The sequence below is a fragment of the Heterocephalus glaber genome, unplaced genomic scaffold (genome assembly GCF_053883595.1).
Source record: "Heterocephalus glaber isolate CG9 unplaced genomic scaffold, H.glaber_assembly_v1.0 deba00001532, whole genome shotgun sequence".
NCBI lineage: Eukaryota > Metazoa > Chordata > Mammalia > Rodentia > Bathyergidae > Heterocephalus > Heterocephalus glaber.
This window is the reverse complement of record NW_028258330.1, coordinates 16,522,711-16,541,650: the sequence shown is the minus strand read 5'-3', so window position 1 is coordinate 16,541,650 and position 18,940 is coordinate 16,522,711.

The following is an 18,940-nucleotide window of genomic DNA, read 5'->3' as shown; positions in this document are numbered from 1 at the left end:
GGGTGTGATGGCACATGCCTATAATCCAAGCAGTCCAGGAGGCTGAGACAGGAGGATCCTAAATTCAAGCCCAGCCTGGGAACTTAGTGACTTAACAAGACCCTGTCTCAAAATAAAAGCTAAAAATGGCTAGGGATGTAGCTCAGTGTGAAGTCTCCAGAGTGAATCCTTAGTAATACACACACATATCACCACCACCACCACCAACAACAACAACAGCAGAGAGGAGGGGATAGCCAAAAGGACTTTGAATCTAAGGACAGTGGTCAGACTTACATTAATCTAGGGCTTCTGGGATCCCTGCCACCAGTTTTTCTGTGACTGTGTCAGGAAGATTTTGCAGAACGAGTACAGTGAGGATATGGGAGAATTTTCCTGGGGTATCAGAAGCTGTTTATTAATACTATTAATACTTTTATTAATACTATTTAATGTTACTATTCTTTTGGGAGACAAGAATCAAATCCAATTAATTGTTAAAACAGAGTTGTTGAAACTCTGGCCTGATGAAAGAAAACGAATTACTTGAGGGGCTGAGGATGTAGTCGTAGTGCAGTGACAGAGCACTTACCTAGCACATGTGAGGCCTGGGTTCAATCCCTAGTACCACAAAGAAAAATGAAAGTGGACTACTTTATCAAACACTAATAACATCAAATTGTATGAATATAATACTAAATGAGCCTCATTTGCATTTCTGCAATTAATTATTCATCTGTCCATTTAAAGAATGCAATATTTTATATTAGAATTTTATTACTTCCCTAATTCCTGTAAATAAATTCCCTTTACAGTTTGCCCTGGTGATCAATAATGATATGGAAGAAATGACTTGTTAGGTAATAATAGCCAAGCATTAGTAAACATAAGTGCTATACTTCATGTTCTTTAGGCATTTTTTTTCATTTAGATATTTAAAGCAACTGTGTTAAGCTTTAAAATACCCCCTTCACTTTTGAAAATATCATATCAGTTAAACCCTTAAGTAGCATTCCTTTGGATAAGCAATTTATAAAATCTTCTACAATTTAAAATTTGATGATGTTTTGTGGTGAAAAGGAATAGCAGCATAGGGTTCAAGGTGCAGATTCTCCGATCTTTGACTTGGCTCAAATTTCATCTCTATTCCTTCCTAGCTGTATGACTCAGGAGACCAATCTCCCTGGGCTTTGTGGGCATTCAATGAGATGTTTAAGATTCTTAAGTAAGAGAGGGGAGGGAATGGATTCCCCCCAGAGCCTTGAAAAGGACCTAGTCCTTCTGACGCCTTGCCTTTAGGAATTCTGTTCTGCGGAACTGTAATAAATTTGTCTTAAGTCACTAAACTGTTGGTAATTTGTTACTGCAGCCACAGGAATCTCATACATATTTTGCTAACAAATTTTTGCTATATAAATGTCAATGAAGAAATAGGACTTCATTTACATAAATTTGATTTGGAATACATTTTAATATATCCTATTAGTTTCTAGGAAGTAGAAATTAACTTTTAAAAATCTCATTAATGGGCTAGGGATTTAGCTTAGTGGTTCTGCCGCCTGCCCCATAAGTGCAAGGACCAGAGTTCGGTCCTCGGTGACAAAAAAAACCAAATCTCGTTAATGTGTATTTTGAAAATCAACCTTATTTTGAAGACATAGATATAGGAGTTCCATGTGTTCAGATTATAATAGAATATTCCATAGGGAAGATGATTGTCTTCATAGTTTAATTAAAAGTAAAGATTTTGAGTCCTGTTTTCCACATAGCATTTGGTCTTGTGCTTCCATAAAACTCTAGCTGTCCCCTTGCTTTTGTGTTTCAGTACAGAAGTTTCTGGTCACTTGTATTTTACACTGAAAAAAATTTCCTACATTAGACAATGAAATAGAAAGGAAAGGAGCGAGGGTGGCAGGGAGAAAGTAATAAAAAAAAAGGAAGGAAGAAAATAAGGAAACAAGGAAGGGAGGGAACGAAAGAAGGAAAGAGGTCCTGTTGATAAGTAAGAATGAACCTGACAGCCATCAACAAAAATTTACAATTCCACTGCAACATACATGCAGATTTACCCTCTTCTTCCATTAAGTCTATAGATGTTTAAAATACTACTACAAGGGCATGGATCACTTTTTAAAACTCCATTATTCTTCACATCTCCACATTCTCATCACAAAAAATACCATACACATCCTCCAAGTGCATACATACATGCCTGTAACCACTGCCACCACAAAGTAATACTGTACTCATTTAGAAAACTACTTCAGGGACCATGTGGAATTTATTACCCATCTCCTTCATCTTCATACTTTGATCTCTTCATAGTTTCTGTTACCTGTATATAAACTTAGTTCATGATCTGTGTGTAAAATAGAATCAATATTTTAGTGCCAAAATACATTAAAATAACCTTTCTGGCCCTAAGTATGTCCTAATACATGCAAAGGTATCTCAAATTACTAGCAAATGGTTTTCAAAAATCACTTCAATAACATTGTTTACCTGGTAACACTTACAATCGGCTCATACACATTTTTCGATTATCATTTTTCTTTTGCCTGTGTAAATCATGTTCAGAGCATCTGATTGAGATTGATACCATTGATCCGATTAGTTCTGAACAGATCTGCATGGGGTGAGGTCCTTGAGATTTCTCCCCAGTTCTTAAGCTTCATCCACTCTTTTCACAAAGTAAGGTATTATTTACAAGGTTCAATGAAAATATTATGCATTAATCCATAGGGAGGTTAAACTCATAATTTCAGTTTCATATCCCAGTTCTAAGCAAGTTAATACATTGTTAATTGTCCCAGTTCTCCCATATGTAAAATTGGAGAAATCATAGCTGAAGAACTAACAAAGATCAAATGAATTCATCTACCTAGAATCAGTGTTTGGTAAAATGCCTCTTCTCCACAGCTGAGAATCCCAATCAATAACAGGAACCAGAATTGTCCAGACAGAGGTATTTTTGGATCTGAGAAAAGATAACTAATTAAGTGGGAGAAAATGATGTTGTTATCTGTAGATGACATTTCCACATGGAGATTGGTGCAAAATGCCTTAAAATATTTCTATAGCATCTATTCATTCTTTTCTATGCACTGTGATCATCACATAGTACATCAGTAGCTAAAAGTGGCCACAATAACGAGGCTGACTGTATTGCTTCTAACTGTTGGTCTGCTTAGTCCGCAGTTCACACCTCTGCATGCTTGTTTCTGAGTGTGCACTCTCTTGGATTCCCCTGCATTGGAGCAGGCCCTTTGTTCCCCACTGGTAACCAAACTCCTCCCAAATCCTCCTGAGTCCCCCTCCACCCTGGGATCTAACGCTGAACCTCCCATTATTGCAGCACACGCGGATAGCCTCTTTCTCTGAACTGCTGCCCAGTCTGGCATTTGATCAGATTTTGCATGATGAAGATAGGAACCTTTCACAGACACGCTGAGGTGGAAGGAGCATGGGGAGAATCTGATCCAAACCCTGCTTTTATAGATAAAGAAACCATACTCCAGAGAGCGGGCATCTTGCCAACCATCACTCAGAGGGTGACTCGGATCCTGGCTTCTTGGCTCCTCGTCTACAACTCTTCCCACTTCACCACTCAGATATTATGTGGTTGCCAGTGTTTCATAGTTTTTGCTGATACCACTTCTCAGTTGAAAATCCTGTTTCTAATATTTCAATTCTATTCCTTTTGTTGGAGAGCATAGTGAAAAATAGTTGGTTCTCTATTGTTGCCATGTAAATTTGTGTCGCAGTCACCCTAATACAGGAATTAAAAAATTTCTGCTCATTTTCAGTTTGTTGGTAGTTAGGGAGAAGGTAAGAATAGGCTGTCAAACTACACTGCTTAAAAAATTATGAATTTTTTATTCTCTCTCCTCTTCAAATAATACTTTACTAGTATATGTCTACTTTCACAAGCCATGTATTCTGCTAGAAAATATGGATGACAAATATCCTATATCTTCTATGTAATACACATAATTGCGTTGAGATTCATTAAGCATATGCATACTTCTTTGCTTAACTTCTTTTTTTGGTACATTTTAGGTTTACAATACATTGACATTTATCACTGGGTACTTGTACCTGTACATGATGTATCTTGGGTTTTATTTTTTCCCCATTCCCTGTCCTCCCTTCACCCCCTCCACCCTTCACTATTTATAAAGACTTTGTTTCCTTTTTTTCCTTTTCTTATAATTTTTCCTTTCCCTTCTCCTCCCACTTCCCCTACCCCTTTGGACCTTTTCTTCCTATTTCAAATTATTAATTATTCATTTTAATCATTTTAATCCTTATTTACACTTTTAGTTTCTCACAACAGAGAAACTATTCAGTATTTACACATATGTGTCCTATTTATTTCACCTAAGAGTATGGTACATTTTAGGTATACAATACATTTACATTTATCATTGGGTGCTTGTACCTGTATGTGATGTATCTTGGTTCTTATTTTTTCCCCATTACCTGTGTGCCCTTCACTCCCTCAACCCTTCACTATTTACAAAGACTTTGTTTCCATTTTTTTCTTTTCTCATAATTTTTCCCTTTCCTTCTTTCCTTTACCCTTCTCCTCCCACTTCTCCTACCCCTTTGGACCTTTTCTTCCTATTTCAAATTATTAATTATTTGTTTTAATAATTTTAATCCTTATGTACACTTTTAGTTTCTCACACTAGAGATACTTCGGTATTTACATATGTGTGTCCTATTTATTTCACTTAAGAGTATGGGCTCAATGTGCATCCATTTAGCTATAAATGTCTCTAGTTTCTCATTCTTTATGGCTGAGTAGTACTCCATTTTATAAAAAAACCCCACATCTTCTTTATCCAGTTTCCAGTTGATGGGCACTTAGGCTGTTTCCAAGCTTTAGCTATTACAATCTGTGCTGCTATAAACATGGGTGCACATATATCACTGTGGTAAGATTCTTTTAATTCTTTTGGGAAGATACCCAGCAGGGAAATAGCTGGGTCGAATGGAACCTCTAGCCCTAGTTCTTTGAGGTATCTCCATACTGATTTCCACAGTGGTTAAACCAGCTGGTAATCCCACCAACAATGTAGAAGGGTTCCTCTTTCCCCACAACCCCATCAGCATTTGTTATTCATTGATTTCTTGATAGCAGCCATTCTTTCTGGGGTGAGGTGGAATCTCAATGTTGTTTTCATCTGCATCTCTCAAATGACCAGTGATATTGAACATTTTTTCAAATGTTTATTTGTTGTTTTTATTTCTTTGTCTCAGAAATGTCTGTTCATTTCAGATGCCCAATTTTGAATTGGGTCTTTAAATCTGAGGGGTCTGATTTTTTTCAGTTCTTTATACATTCTAGATAGTAGTCCTTTGTCTGAGGCACAGCTTCTAAAACTTTTTTCCCCACATTGTAGGTTATCTCTTAGCTCTGTTGGTGGTTTCTCTGCAGTGCAGAAGCTTTTTAATAAGATGAGATCCCACTTGTTGATTGTTTGTGCTACTTCTTGTTCAGCTGAGGTTTTGTTAGTAAAGACTTTTCCTACACCAGTGTCTTCAAGAGTTCTACCTAACCTCTCTTCCAGCCAGTTCAGCATTTCTGCTTTAATATTTAGATCTTTAATCCATTTCGATTTTAGTTTAGTGCATGGTGAGAGATATAGGTCTAGTTTTAGTTTTTAGCAAGTTGAAACCCAATTTCACCAACACCAATTATTAAAGAGGCTATCTTTCCTCCTGTGAGGATGTTTGGCTCCTTTGTCAAAGATGAGGTGGCTGAGTGTGTCTGGAGTTGTTTCTGCATCTTCTAATCTTTTCCACTGGTCCTCAGGTCTGTTTCTTTGCCAGTACCATGTTGTTTTTATTGCAGTAGCTTTGTAGTATAGTTTCAAGTTGGGGATTGTGATACCCCCTACCATGTCTCTGTTACCTAGAATTACTTTTGCTATTCTGGGTCTCTTCTGACTCCAAATGAATTTTTGGATTGTTTTCTCTCTCTCTTTTTTTTTGGGGGGGGGAGTACCAGGGATCAAACTTGGGTCCTTGTGCTTGCACAGCAGGTGGCAAAACCACTGAGCTAAATCCCTGGCTCTGGATTGTTTTCTCAAGGTCCATGAAGTATGTTGCTGGGATTTCAATTGGGATTGCATTGAATCCATATAGCAGTTTTAGAAGTATGGCCATTTTCACTATGTTGATCCTTCCTATGCAGGACCAAGGGATGTCTATCCATTTTCTGCTATTTTCTTCAATTTCTGTTTCCAAAGTGCTATAATTTTTGGAGAAGAGGTATTTGATTTCTTTTGTTAGGTTGATTCCTAGGTATTTCAGTTATTTTGGATTCTATTGTGAAAGGAATTTTTTTTCCTATTTCTCTCTCAGTGAGTCTGTTGTTCCTGTAGAAGAAAGCTATTGATTTTTGTGTGTTGACCTTATATCCAGCTACTCTACTGAATTTGGTTATTAAGTCTAGAAGACTTTAGGTGGAGTTCTTGGGGTCTTCTATATAGAGTATCATGTCATCTGCAAATAATGACAATTTGACTTCTTCATTTCCTATCTTTATTCCTTTTATTTCTTTCTCTTGTCTAATTGCTGTGGCTAATGTTTCCAGAACTGTATTGAACAAGAGTGGTGATAGTGGACATCCTTGTCTTTTTCCTGATTTGAGTGTGAAGGATTTCAGTTTTTGACCATTTAGTATGATATTGGCTGTTGGTTTTTCATAGATGGCTTCTATCAGTTTGAGGTAGAGACCATCTATTCCAATTTTCTGTAGGGTTTTTATCATAAATGCATGTTGGATTTTGTCAAATGCTTTTTCTGTGTCTATGGAGATAATCATATGGTTTTTGTCCTTGGCTCTATTGATATAGTGTATTACATTGATTGATTTTCGTATATCCTTGAAACATCCCGGCATCCCTGGAATGAATCCCACTTGATCATGGTGTATGATCTTCTTGATGATCTTCTGCATTCTATTTGCCAGTATTTCATTAAGGATTTTTGCATCTATGTTCTTTAGTGAGATTGGCCTATAGTTCTCTTTTTCAGTTGGGTCTTTCTCTGCTTTGGGGATCAAGGTGATGCTTGCTTCCAGGAATGAATTTGGGAGTATTGCTTCCCTTTCAATTTCATTGAAGAGTTTAAACAGTAGTGGCAGTAGTTCCTCTCTAAATGTCTTGTAGAATTCAGCAGTGAAGTCATCAGGAACTGGGCTTTTTTTAGTTGGTAAGTTTTTAATTACATTTTAATTTCATTCATTGATATTGGGTTCTTTAGAATTTTTAGGTCTTCTTCATTCAACTTTGGTAATTCATACATATCTTGGAATCTGTCCATTTCTTCTGTGTTTTCCTTCTTATTGGCATATAGGTTCTCAAAATAGATATTGATGATCCTCTGGATTTCTGCTGGTTCTGTTGTCATTTCACCCTTTTCATTCCTAATTGCATGGATTTGGGCCTTTTCTTTCCTTTTTCTGATAAGGTTGGCTAAGGGTTTGTCAATTTTGTTTATTCTTTCAAAGAACCAACTCTTGGCTTCATTAAATTTTTGTATCATTCTCTTAGTCTCCACTGAATTGATTTCTGCTCTGATTTGTATAATTTCCTCCCTGTATAAACTTTGGGTTTGTCTTGCTCTTCTTTTTCTACAAGCTTGAGGTTCAGCATCAGGTTGTTTAATTGGGCTCACTCTGTTTTCCTAATATGTGTATTCACTGCTATGAATTTCCCTTGTAAGACTGTTTTCTTTGTGTCCCATACATTCCGATATGGTGTATTGTCACTGTCATTTAGTTGAAAGAAAAGTCTGATTTTTTCTTTAATTTCCTCTGTGACCCATTGGTTATTCAGAAGTGTGTTGTTCAATTTCCACATGTTTATGAAATTTTTTGTTTCTTTTGCTATGGATCTCCAATTTCATCACACTATGATCTGATAATACAGAGGGGATAACTTCAATTCCTTTGCAATTACTTAAACATGTTCCATGAGTGAGTATGTGGTCTATTTTGGACAATGACTCATGTGCAGCTGAAAAGTATGTGTATTCTGATTTTGTGGGGTGGAACACTCCGTAAACATCTGTTAAGTTCATTTGTTCAAGAATTCGATTGTGTTCTAGTATTTCATTACTTACATTTTGTCTAGCTCATCCATCTATTTGTGACAGTGGGGTATTTAGTTCCCCCACTACTATTGTATTAGTGCTTACATGATTTTTCATGTGTGTTAGTATTTGTTTTATATAGTTGGGTGCACTAGTATTTGGTGCATATATACCTATTATTGTAGTCTCTTCCTGTTTGATTGTTCCCTTTACAAGGATGTAGTATTTTTCTTTGTCTCTCTTAATGAATGTTGGTTTGAAATCCACTTGATCTGCAAATAGGATAGCTACTCTTGATTTTTTTCACATTCCTGTTGCATGGAGTATTGTTTTCCACCCTTTAACTTTCAGTCTATGAGTTTCTTTTTGAATTAAGTGTTTTTCCTATATGTAGCATATTGTTGGATCTTCTTTCTTGACCTGTTCTGCCACTCTCTTTTGATTGGTGAATTGAGAGCCTTAACATTGATGGTTATAATTAATATGTATTGACTTATCACTGTCATGACTTTTTCTTTTTGTTGGATTCTCCCCCTTTACATTTAATTTCTTGTCACACCCAATGGATTCATTCTGCAGGGCTTCCTGGGGTTGTGATCCTCATTGTCTTTTCCTAGGATATTGTCTAAAAGATTTTCAGGGCTGGTTTTGTATTTGTGAAGTTCCTAAAGTGCTCTTTGTCATAAAAGTGTCTTCTTTCTAATCCATTTTGAAAAATAGTTTAGCAGGGTACATCAATCTGGGTTGGAGGTTGTTTTCCTTTAGTCGTTGAAACATATCATGCCACATCTTCTTCCATTGTAGGTTTGTGTTATGAAGTCTGCTGTGATTCTGATGGACTTTCCATTATATGTGATTTGTTTTTTGAACTGCTTGTAGAATTTTGTTCTTCTTTTGGGTTTCTGGAATCTTAACTATTATAGGCCTATGTGTAGATTTTTTTAAATCAAGGCTATTTGGAGTCCTATATGCCTCATTTTTCTCTATGTCAAGTACTATTCCTCTATTTGGGAAGTTTTCTGCCATTACTTCTGTGAACAGTTTTTTTTTTATGTCGTCTGCACTCTCTCCTCATTCTTCCTTGACTCCATTCACTCTGATGTTATTCTTTGCATTGTCTAGCAGCTGCTGTGTCGATTTCTCATGGTCCCTTACTATTTTGAAGAAATTTTTCTTTTCCTTGTCACTAATAGCAATCCTATCCTCTATATCTGAAATTCTATCCTAGCATTGGCTCATTCTGCTGTGTAAACTTTCAATGGAGTTTTTAGTCTCTTGGATATCTGTTTGTAACTGTTTTCTGGATTCCATTTGTTTCCTTTGTTGGGATTCCATCATATTCCTCAGCTCCTCTATTTTTCATCTGTGTGTGTTCTAGATTTATTAATTATGTCTTGTACTTTGGGCACAATCTCTGCTGTTATCTGACAAATTATTTCTGATTTCATTTTTTCCAGATCCCCTTTCATTGTCAATTCAGTGAGTCCAGGTTGGTGAGTATCAGATTTTTCCATCTCATTGCTCTTTGGGGTTCACTTAGGTGATCTGGAAGTCTATTTTAAGGACTTATTTACGTGACTTCTCATTTCAACTGATGCAGCCTGCTGTGTCTTTGTTAAGGCAACTCTTTTTTTTAAATTCTTTTATTGGTACATTTTAGGTATACAACACAATTACATTTCTCATTGGGAACTTGTACCTTTACATGATGCATCTTGGTTCTTATGTTTTCCCCATTCCTAGCCCTCCTTTCACCCCCTCCACCCTTCCTTATTTACAAAGACTTTATTTCCATTTTTTCCATTTCTCAGCATTTTTCCTTTCCCTTCTTTCCTTTCCCCTGCCCCTCCCACTACCCCTATTCCTTTGGACATTTTCTTCCTACTTTGCATTATCGATTATTCATTCTAATCATTGGTACATTTTAGGTATACAATATAATGACATTCATCGTTGGAAATTTGCACCTTTACATTATATCTCTTGGTTCTTATTTTTCACTCTTGCCCAGCCCTCCCTTCAACCCCTCCATTCCTCCCTATTTACAAAGATTTTGTTCCTATTTTTCCATTTTCTCATATTAATTCCATACACTTCTTTCCTTTCCCCTAGCCCTCCCACTTCCTTCCCCTTTGCCCCTTTTCTTCCTATTTCACATTACCTATTATACATTTAGTCCTTATTTACACTTTCAGTTTCTCACACCAGAGAAACTACTTGGTATTTATACATGTGTGTCCTATTTATTTCACTTAAGAGTATCACCTCAATGTGCATCCATTTAGCTATAAATGTCTCTAATTTATCATTTTTTATGGCTGAGCAGTACTCCATTTTAGAAAAAAAACATTTTCTTTTTTTTTCACTTTATTAAATTCTTTTATTGGTACATTGTAGGTATACAACACAATTACATTTCTCATTGGGAATTGTACCTTTACACAATGCATCTTGGTTCTTATTTTTTCCCCATTCCTAGCCCTCCCTTCACCCCCTCCATCTTCCCTGTTTACAAAGACTTTATTTCCATCTTTTCCATTTCTCAGCATTTTTCCTTTCTCTTCTTTCCTTTCCCCTGCCCCTCCCATTACCCCTACCCCTTTGGACCTTTTCTTCCTATTTTGCATTATTGATTATTCATTCTAATCATTTGTACATTTCAGGTATACAATATAATGACATTCATCATTGGAAATTTGCACCTTTACATCATCTCTCTTGGTTCTTATTTTTCACCCTTGCCCAGCCCTCCCTTCAATCCCTCCAGTTCTCCCTATTTACAAAAATTTTGTTCCTATTTTTCCATTTTCTCATATTAATCCCATTCCTTTCTATCCTTTCCCCTAGCCCTCCCACTTCCTTCCCCTTTGCCCCTTTTCTTCCTATTTCACATTACCTATTATACATTTTAGTCCTTATTTACACTTTCAGTTTCTCACACTAGAGAAACGATTTGGTATTTATACATGTGTGCCCTATTTATTTCACTTAAGAGTATTGTCTCAATGTGCATCCACTTAGCTATAAATGTCTCTAATTTCTCATTTTTTATGGCTGAGTAGTACTCCATTTTATAAAAAAACCACATTTTCTTTACCCAATCTCCAGTTGATGGGCATTTGGGCTGTTTCCAAGTTTTAGCTATTACAAACTGTGCTGCTATGAACATGGGTGCACATATATCATTGTGGTATGATTCTTTTAATTCTTTGGGGAAGATCCCCAGGAGTGGAATAGCGGGGTCAAATGGGACTTCCAGTCCTAGTTCTTTGAGGTATCTCCATACTGATTTCCACAGTGGTTACACCAGTCTACACTCCCACCAGCAGTGGAGCAAGGTTCCTCTTTCCCCACAGCCACACCAGCATTTGTTATTGGTTGATTTCATGATAGCAGCCATTCTTTCTGGAGTGAAGTGGAATCTCAGCGTTGTTTTCATTTGCATCTCTCGAATGACTAGTGATGTTGAACATTTTTTCATGTATTTATTTGGTATTTCTACTTCCTTGTCTGAGAAATGTCTGTTCATTTCAGGTGCCCATTTTCAGATTGGGTCTTTAAATTTGGAAGCTCTGATCTTTTTAAGTTATTCATAGATTCGAGATAGTAGACCTTTGTCTGAGGGAGAGCAGGTGATTTTTTCCCACATTTTGGGTTGTCTCTTCACATTGCTGGTGGTTTCTCTTGCTGTGAAGAAGCTTTTTAATAAGACGAGATCCCTCTTTGATTGTTTGTTCTAGGTCATGGGCAACTGAGGTTTTGATCATAAAATCTTTTCCTACACCGATGTCTTCAAGAATTCTCACTAACCTCTGTTCCAACTGGTTCAGAGTTTCTATTTTAATATTTAAATGTTTAATCCATTTCGATTTTAGATTTGTGCATGCCAAGAGATATAGGTCTAGTTTTAATCTTTGGCAAGTTGCAGCTGAATTTTTCCAGCACCATTTATTAAAGAGGCTATCTTTCATCCAGTGAGGGTGTTTGGCTCCTTTATCAAAGATAAGATGGCTGAGTGTGTCTGGCATTGTTTCTGCATCTTCTAATCTGTTCCACTGGTCCTCAGGTCTGTTTCTTTGCCAGTACTTTGCTGTTTTTATCACAGTAGCTTTGTAGTAGAGTTGCAGGTTGGGGATTGTGATACCCCCTGCCATGTCTCTGTTACCTAGAATTGCTTTTGCTATTCTGGGTCTCTTCTTGCTCCAAATGAAATTTTGGATTGTTTTCTCGAGGTCTATGAAGTATGCTGCTGGGATCTCAATTGGAATTGCATAAATCTATATAGCAGTTTAGGAAGTATGGTCATTTTCACTATATTAATCTTTCCTACTCAGGAGCAGGGGATGTCTTTCCATTTTCCGATATCATCTTCAACCTCTCTTTTCAGAGTGCCATCGTTTTCAGAGAAGAGGTCTTTGATTTCTTTCATTAGGTTGATTCCTAGGTATTTCAGTTTTTTGGATGCTATTGTGAAAGGAATTATTTGCCCTATTTCTCTCTCAGAGAGTCTGTCATTGGTGTAGAGGAAAGCTATTGATTTTTGTATGTTGACCTTGTAACCAGCTACTTGACTGAATTTGGTTATTAAGTCCAGAAGACTTTAGGTGGAGTTCTTGGGGTCTTCTATATAGAGTATCATGTCATCTGCAAATAATGACAATTTGACTTCTTCATTTCCTATCTTTATTCCTTTTATTTCTTTCTCTTGTCTAATTGCTGTGGCTAATGTTTCCAGAACTATATTGAACAAGAGTGGTGATAGTGGACATCCTTGTCTTTTTCCTGATTTGAGTGTGAAGGATTTCAGTTTTTGACCATTTAGTATGATATTGGCTGTTGGTTTTTCATAGATGGCTTCTATCAGTTTGAGGTAGAGACCATCTATTCCAATTTTTTGGAGGGTTTTTATCATAAATGCATGTTGGATTTTGTCAAATGCTTTTTCTGTGTCTATGGAGATAATCATATGGTTTTTGTCCTTGGCTCTATTGATATAGTGTATTACATTGATTGATTTTCGTATATCCTTGAAATATCCCGGCATCCCTGGAATGAATCCCACTTGATCAGGGTGTATGATCTTCTTGATGATCTTCTGCATTCTATTTGCCAGTATTTCATTAAGGATTTTTGCATCTATGTTCTTTAGTGAGATTGGCCTATAGTTCTCTTTTTCAGTTGGGTCTTTCTCTGCTTTGGGGATCAAGGTGATGCTTGCTTCCAGGAATGAATTTGGGAGTATTGCTTCCCTTTCAATTTCATTGAAGAGTTTAAACAGTAGTGGCAGTAGTTCCTCTCTAAATGTCTTGTAGAATTCAGCAGTGAAGCCATCAGGACCCGGGCTATTCTTCATTGTGAAGTTTTTAATTACATTTTCAATTTCATTGGTTGATATTGGGTTCTTTAGAATTTTCAGGTCTTCTTCATTCAACTTTGGAAATTCATATGTATCTAGGAATCTGTCCATTTCTTCTGTGTTGTAAATCTTATTGGCGTATAGGTTCTGGAAGTACGTATTGATGATCCTCTGGATTTCTGCTGGGTCTGTTGTCATTTCACCCTTTTCAATCCTAATTGCATGGATTTAGGCCTTTTCTTTCCTTTTGCTGACAAGGTTGGCTAAGGGTTTGTCAATTTTGTTTATTCTTTCAAAGAACCAACTCTTGGATTCATTGATTTTTTTGTATCGTTCTCTTAGTCTCCATTGCATTGATTTCTCCTCTGATCTTTATAATTTCTTCCCTTGTATGAGCCTTGGGGTTGTCCTGCTCTTCTTTTTCTAGAAGCTTGAGGTTCAGCATCAGGTTGTTTAATTGGGCTCGTTCTGTTTTCCTAATATGCGTATTCACTGCTACAAATTTCCCTTGTAAGACTGCTTTCATTGTGTCCCATAGATTCTGATATGTTGTATTGTCATTGTCATGTAATTGAAGGAACTGTCTGATTTCTTCTTTAATTTCCTCTGTGACCCATTGGTTATTCAGAAGTGTGTTGTTCAATTTCCATGTGTTTATGAAATTTTTCGAGTTTCTTTGCTATGTATCTCCAGTTTCATCGTACTATGGTCTGATAATGTACAGAGGATATCTTCAATTCCTTTGCACTTACTTAAACATGTTTTATGATGAGTATGTGGTCTATTTTGGAGAATGACCCATGTGCAGCTGAGAAGAATATGTATTCTGATTTTGTGGGGTGGAAGACTCTGTAAACATCTTTTCAGTTCATTTGTTCAAGAGTTCGTTTGAGTTCTAGTATTTCATTACTTATTTTTAGTCTAGCTGATCTATCTATTTGTGACATTGGCTTGTTGAGGTCCCCCACTACAATTGTATTAGTGCATATATGACTTTTCATGTCCGTTAGTATTTGTTTTATATAGTTGGGTGCACTAGTGTTTGGTGCAGAGATATTTATGAATGTCATCTTTTCCTCTTGGATTGTTCCCTTTACAAGGATCTTCTCAAGGATTCTTCATCTCTCTTAATCAGTGTTAGTTTGAAATCTACTTGATCTGCAAAGAGGTTGGCTACTCCTGCTTTTTGGGGGGCATTCCCATCACATGGAGTATTGTTTTCCACCTTTAACTTTCAGTCTATGAGTTTCCTTTTGAATTAAGTGTGTTTCTTGTATGCAGCATATTGTTGGATTTTGTTTCTTGACCCATTCTGCCAGTCTGTTTCTTTTGATTGATGAATTGAGACCATTAATATTGATGGTTATAACTGAAATGCATTGACTTATCATTGCCATGACTTTTTCTTTTTGTTGGGTTCTCCCCCTTTACATTTAATTTCTTGTCATGCCAGATGGGTTCATTCTGCTTTGCTTCCTGGGGTTGTGATCCTCAATGTGCGTTCCTAGGATATTGTGTAAAATTCTTTACAGTGCTGCTTTGCTAGTCATGAAGTTCCTAAGGTGCTCTTTGTCATGAAAGTATCTTATTCCTCCATCAATTTTGAAAGATAGTTTTGCAGGGTACATCAATCTGGGTTGGAGGCTGTTTTCTTTTAGGGCTTGGAATATGTCACTCCAAGCTCTTCTTGCCTTGATGGTTTGTGTTGAGAAGTCTGCTGTGATTCTGATGGGCTTTCCTTTGTATGTGATTTGTTTCTTTTCTCTGACTGCTTGGAGAACTTTGTTCTTCTGTTGTGTTTCTGGAATCTTAATAATTGTATGCCTATGTGTAGATTTTTTTTGATCAAGGCTATTTGGAGTCCTATATGCCTCACTTATCTGAATGTCAAGTTCTTTTTCCCTGTTTGGGAAGTTTTCTGTCATTACTTCTGCAAAGAGTTTTTTTAATGTCATCTGCACTCTCTCCTGTTTCTTCATTGACTCCAATCAGTCGTATGTTATTCTTCTTTGCATCATCTAGTAGCTGCTGGATTGATTTCTCATGTTCCCTTATAATTTTGAAACAATTTTTCTTTTCCCGGTAATTAATTGCAATCTTATCTTCTATATCTGAAATCCTGTCCTTAATTGGCTCATTCTGCTGTGTAGACTTTCAATGGAGTTTTTCATGTCCTGGAAATCTATTTGCATCTGTTTTATGGATTCCGTTTGTTTCCTATGTTGGGGTTCCATCATGTTCCTCAGCTCCTCTCTAGATTTATTAATCATGTCTTGCACTAGGCACACAATTTCTTCTGTTTTCTGAGAAATTATTTCTGATTTCATTTTTTCCAGATCCCCTTTTGTTGCCAGTTCAGTGCATCCAGTTTGTTGAGTATCAGAGTGTTCCATCACATTTCCCTTTTGCGGTTGCTGTAAGTGATCTGGAAGTCTGAGTTTGAGACTTATTTATGTGTTTTCTCATTTTGACCGGGGGAACAGAGATGGTGCTGTTGGCATCCGCGCAGCTCACCTCTTCTGAGCTGGGAGAGGTGGGCCAGGGGCCAGGAGCGGCGCTAGGGATGGTGCCCTGAAAGCCCCTTCCTGTGGGCTGGGAGCAGCGGTACATTTGGCTGCCCGGAAGCCCCTTCCTCTGGACCAGGAGCAGTGGGACAGTGGCTCAGAAGACCCTACCTCTCGGCAGGAATTCTTTAAATGCTGAGATCTTGATTAGCTCCAGTACATTGGTGTGGTGGTCTGGTGTCCTCTGCGTCTTTGTGGTGCGGAACCAGGTGGCTGTACAGAGAAGAGGCCAAAGGAGCCGGGGCGGGGGGGGGGGAACCAGTGGACTTCTCCTGGGGCGTGGGCTGATTTGGTGTTTTTTCAGCATGACTGGCCACCTCGGGACCACATCCGCAAAACTGCCTGTCTGCAGCGGGCTGATTCTGTGTTTCCTGCGTGACTGGCGACCTCAGGACTGTGTCCGCAGCTGTTAAGGCGAGTCTTTGGTCACCCAGTGGTCTTGAATTCTCAGCAAGCCACTGAGCAGCCTTTGTTCTGCTGCGCACAAGTGCACCAATTCCTGGATTCAGAGTGGTGGTCTTCAGGATCCCTGAACTGACCTGTTGTCTGTGGGGGCTTCTGACTAGGGCATGAGCACACTTGGGATGGTATCTGGGCTTGCCTCTCTCTGGGGCCCCTATGTAGCTATTGTCTGGGAGGGCCTTTGGTTGGGGGCTGTGTACCCCCATTTCTGTTGTCTGCACAGGCTTTGGCTAGAGTCTCCTCTCAATTATCAATGGTACCAGGGGGAGCCTCTGAGTATGGCATGTGTGCCTGTACAGCTCTTCTCCAGGAGGGTCCCTGCCTGTGGTGAATGGATGGTATGGCAAGCCTCTGGCTGCAGGCCATGTGCCCATGCAGTCCCTTTCACACTCCTTTGAAATGCTACTGGAGTAACTGTAAAATTATTTTTAGGGGCAATACCTCTGTTATGAAAAGTCCAACTCTCCTTAAATCATTTAAAATAAATATAGAAAAAGAGACTAAAATTTTTATATTTATGAAAAACCATAAGGAGTTCTATATTCAGACTTTGAAAAGTGACTGAAATTATAACCTTTTTAGTAATGAGTGATGGTGGTCTTTTTTACATAGCCCATCCCTTCTGTTGACCAGTGGGTCAAGTTTGAAGACAGAGCTATGCTCTCTCAATAAATAAATAAAATTATGATGAATGTTCCCTACAGTCTTTACCAGAAAAGGGAGGGGAATCAGAAAGGGGGGATAAGATGAAAGTCATCAGACTAAAATATATTCATTCAACTGCCTTTGAGAGATGCCTGCTATCGTCAGTTTTGTGTTTGCATCATAATCTCTAGGATCCCTCCCATACATTAGCTCAGAGGAGGTATAAAGTACATACATGCGATTTCTGTTAGAGTCCACAAGTATTGCTGGCTAACTTATAGGCTTTTACAATTGTTCTTTTTACTTTTCTGAGCTTATAACCCTGCTTCGATCACATGGATGTTCTGAAAGAAAGGAAAAAATTTCACTTTTAGGAAAGTCAACATTTACTAAGTGTTGCTTGGAGACCCAATTAAAAGACCTGGTTACTCAAAAGTCTGCTGTATCTGTCTTAAGATTGTTTCATGATTTTTGTCCATATACTTAGGAAAAATGTGATTCTGAAATTTACTTTGCATGGTCAATCTTGTTCCTGATTATACATCAAGATACCCATTAAAATACAGATCCTGAAAAATAAAATACAGATTCTGAGGCCCTATTCTAGATTTCTACTAAATCAGCACTTGTGAAAGTATGGGCAGGAGGTCTGTATATTTACATAATCTCTTCAGGATTCTTCACAGCCAAAACGTATTTGTCTAAACCAGTGGTGGAGCTGGAACCTGGCATAGTAATAAAAAAACCCAGACTTTATGCTTGGCTCTGACAATTTTTGCAGACTGTCAAGTTATCTAGAAGCCAATTTCATCAATAAAAGAAAGGACTCAGACAAGATTATTTCTAGGCTTCTTTCAGCAATAACATTTATGAATTTATGAGCAGTCCTTTGGGTTATTCCAAAGAAAGCTGTGATATGAATTAGAGACATTTGATAATAGCACATTCTTTTTTTTTTTTTTTGGTACCAGGGATCAAACTCAGGCCCTTGCACTTGTGCAGCAGGTGGTGAAACCACTTAGCTAAATCCCCGGCCCAGATAATTGCACATTCTTAATGAAATTTATACTGCAGGACTACGGACTCTCACTCAAAATGTCTGAATCACTCCATCTACGTACGTCAATGAAGGTGCCATGACCACAGTCCCGCTAGTCTTTTTTCAGAGTTTGGGTGGCAATGGGAGTGTTTCTGACACTGTGAAAAGAAAGACCATATAAATGTTCACAGCTCCCACCTTGACTAGTGCTTAGGGAATTTTCATGGGGAACTCTCATGCCTACAGATTGGGTTAACGTGAAAACCTCTTAGCGTTAATGGGGGGACAGTCAGTAGAATGGAATTGTGGGAAAGATGAGCCCAACTGATTGCCTCCCAAATGTGGAGCATAAATTCGGCTCCAAATAGAGGTACCTAGGTGCATTCTCCTACCTTCCCTGCTTTATCAAACAGTTTAGATGAGATGTAATTCCCAGAGCGTGTGAGTTAGCTGTAGTTGACAGCTGCAGGCCAGTTGTGTGCATATAGCTTTCAGGAAATGCCTGTCTTCAGAAAGGTGACTTTTAGCCCTGACCACCATGCCAAACATCTCTTCTCTCTCCGTTTCTGCCAGGTGGTTGAACAAAAAGGGTAAGGGGAGGGGAATGCACAAGCCAGAGCCCTTGCCCTTGTCTGCACTATTGAGTCATTACCATAGTTTGTCAAATTACTTGAATAAGTCTGGTCATGTTCACGCTCAGCACTGAGGAGGATACTCTGAATGACTCGCATGAGGACACAAAATGCCAGCGGGATTCATGTAATCAACGTCTTGGCTTGTGCCAAGAAG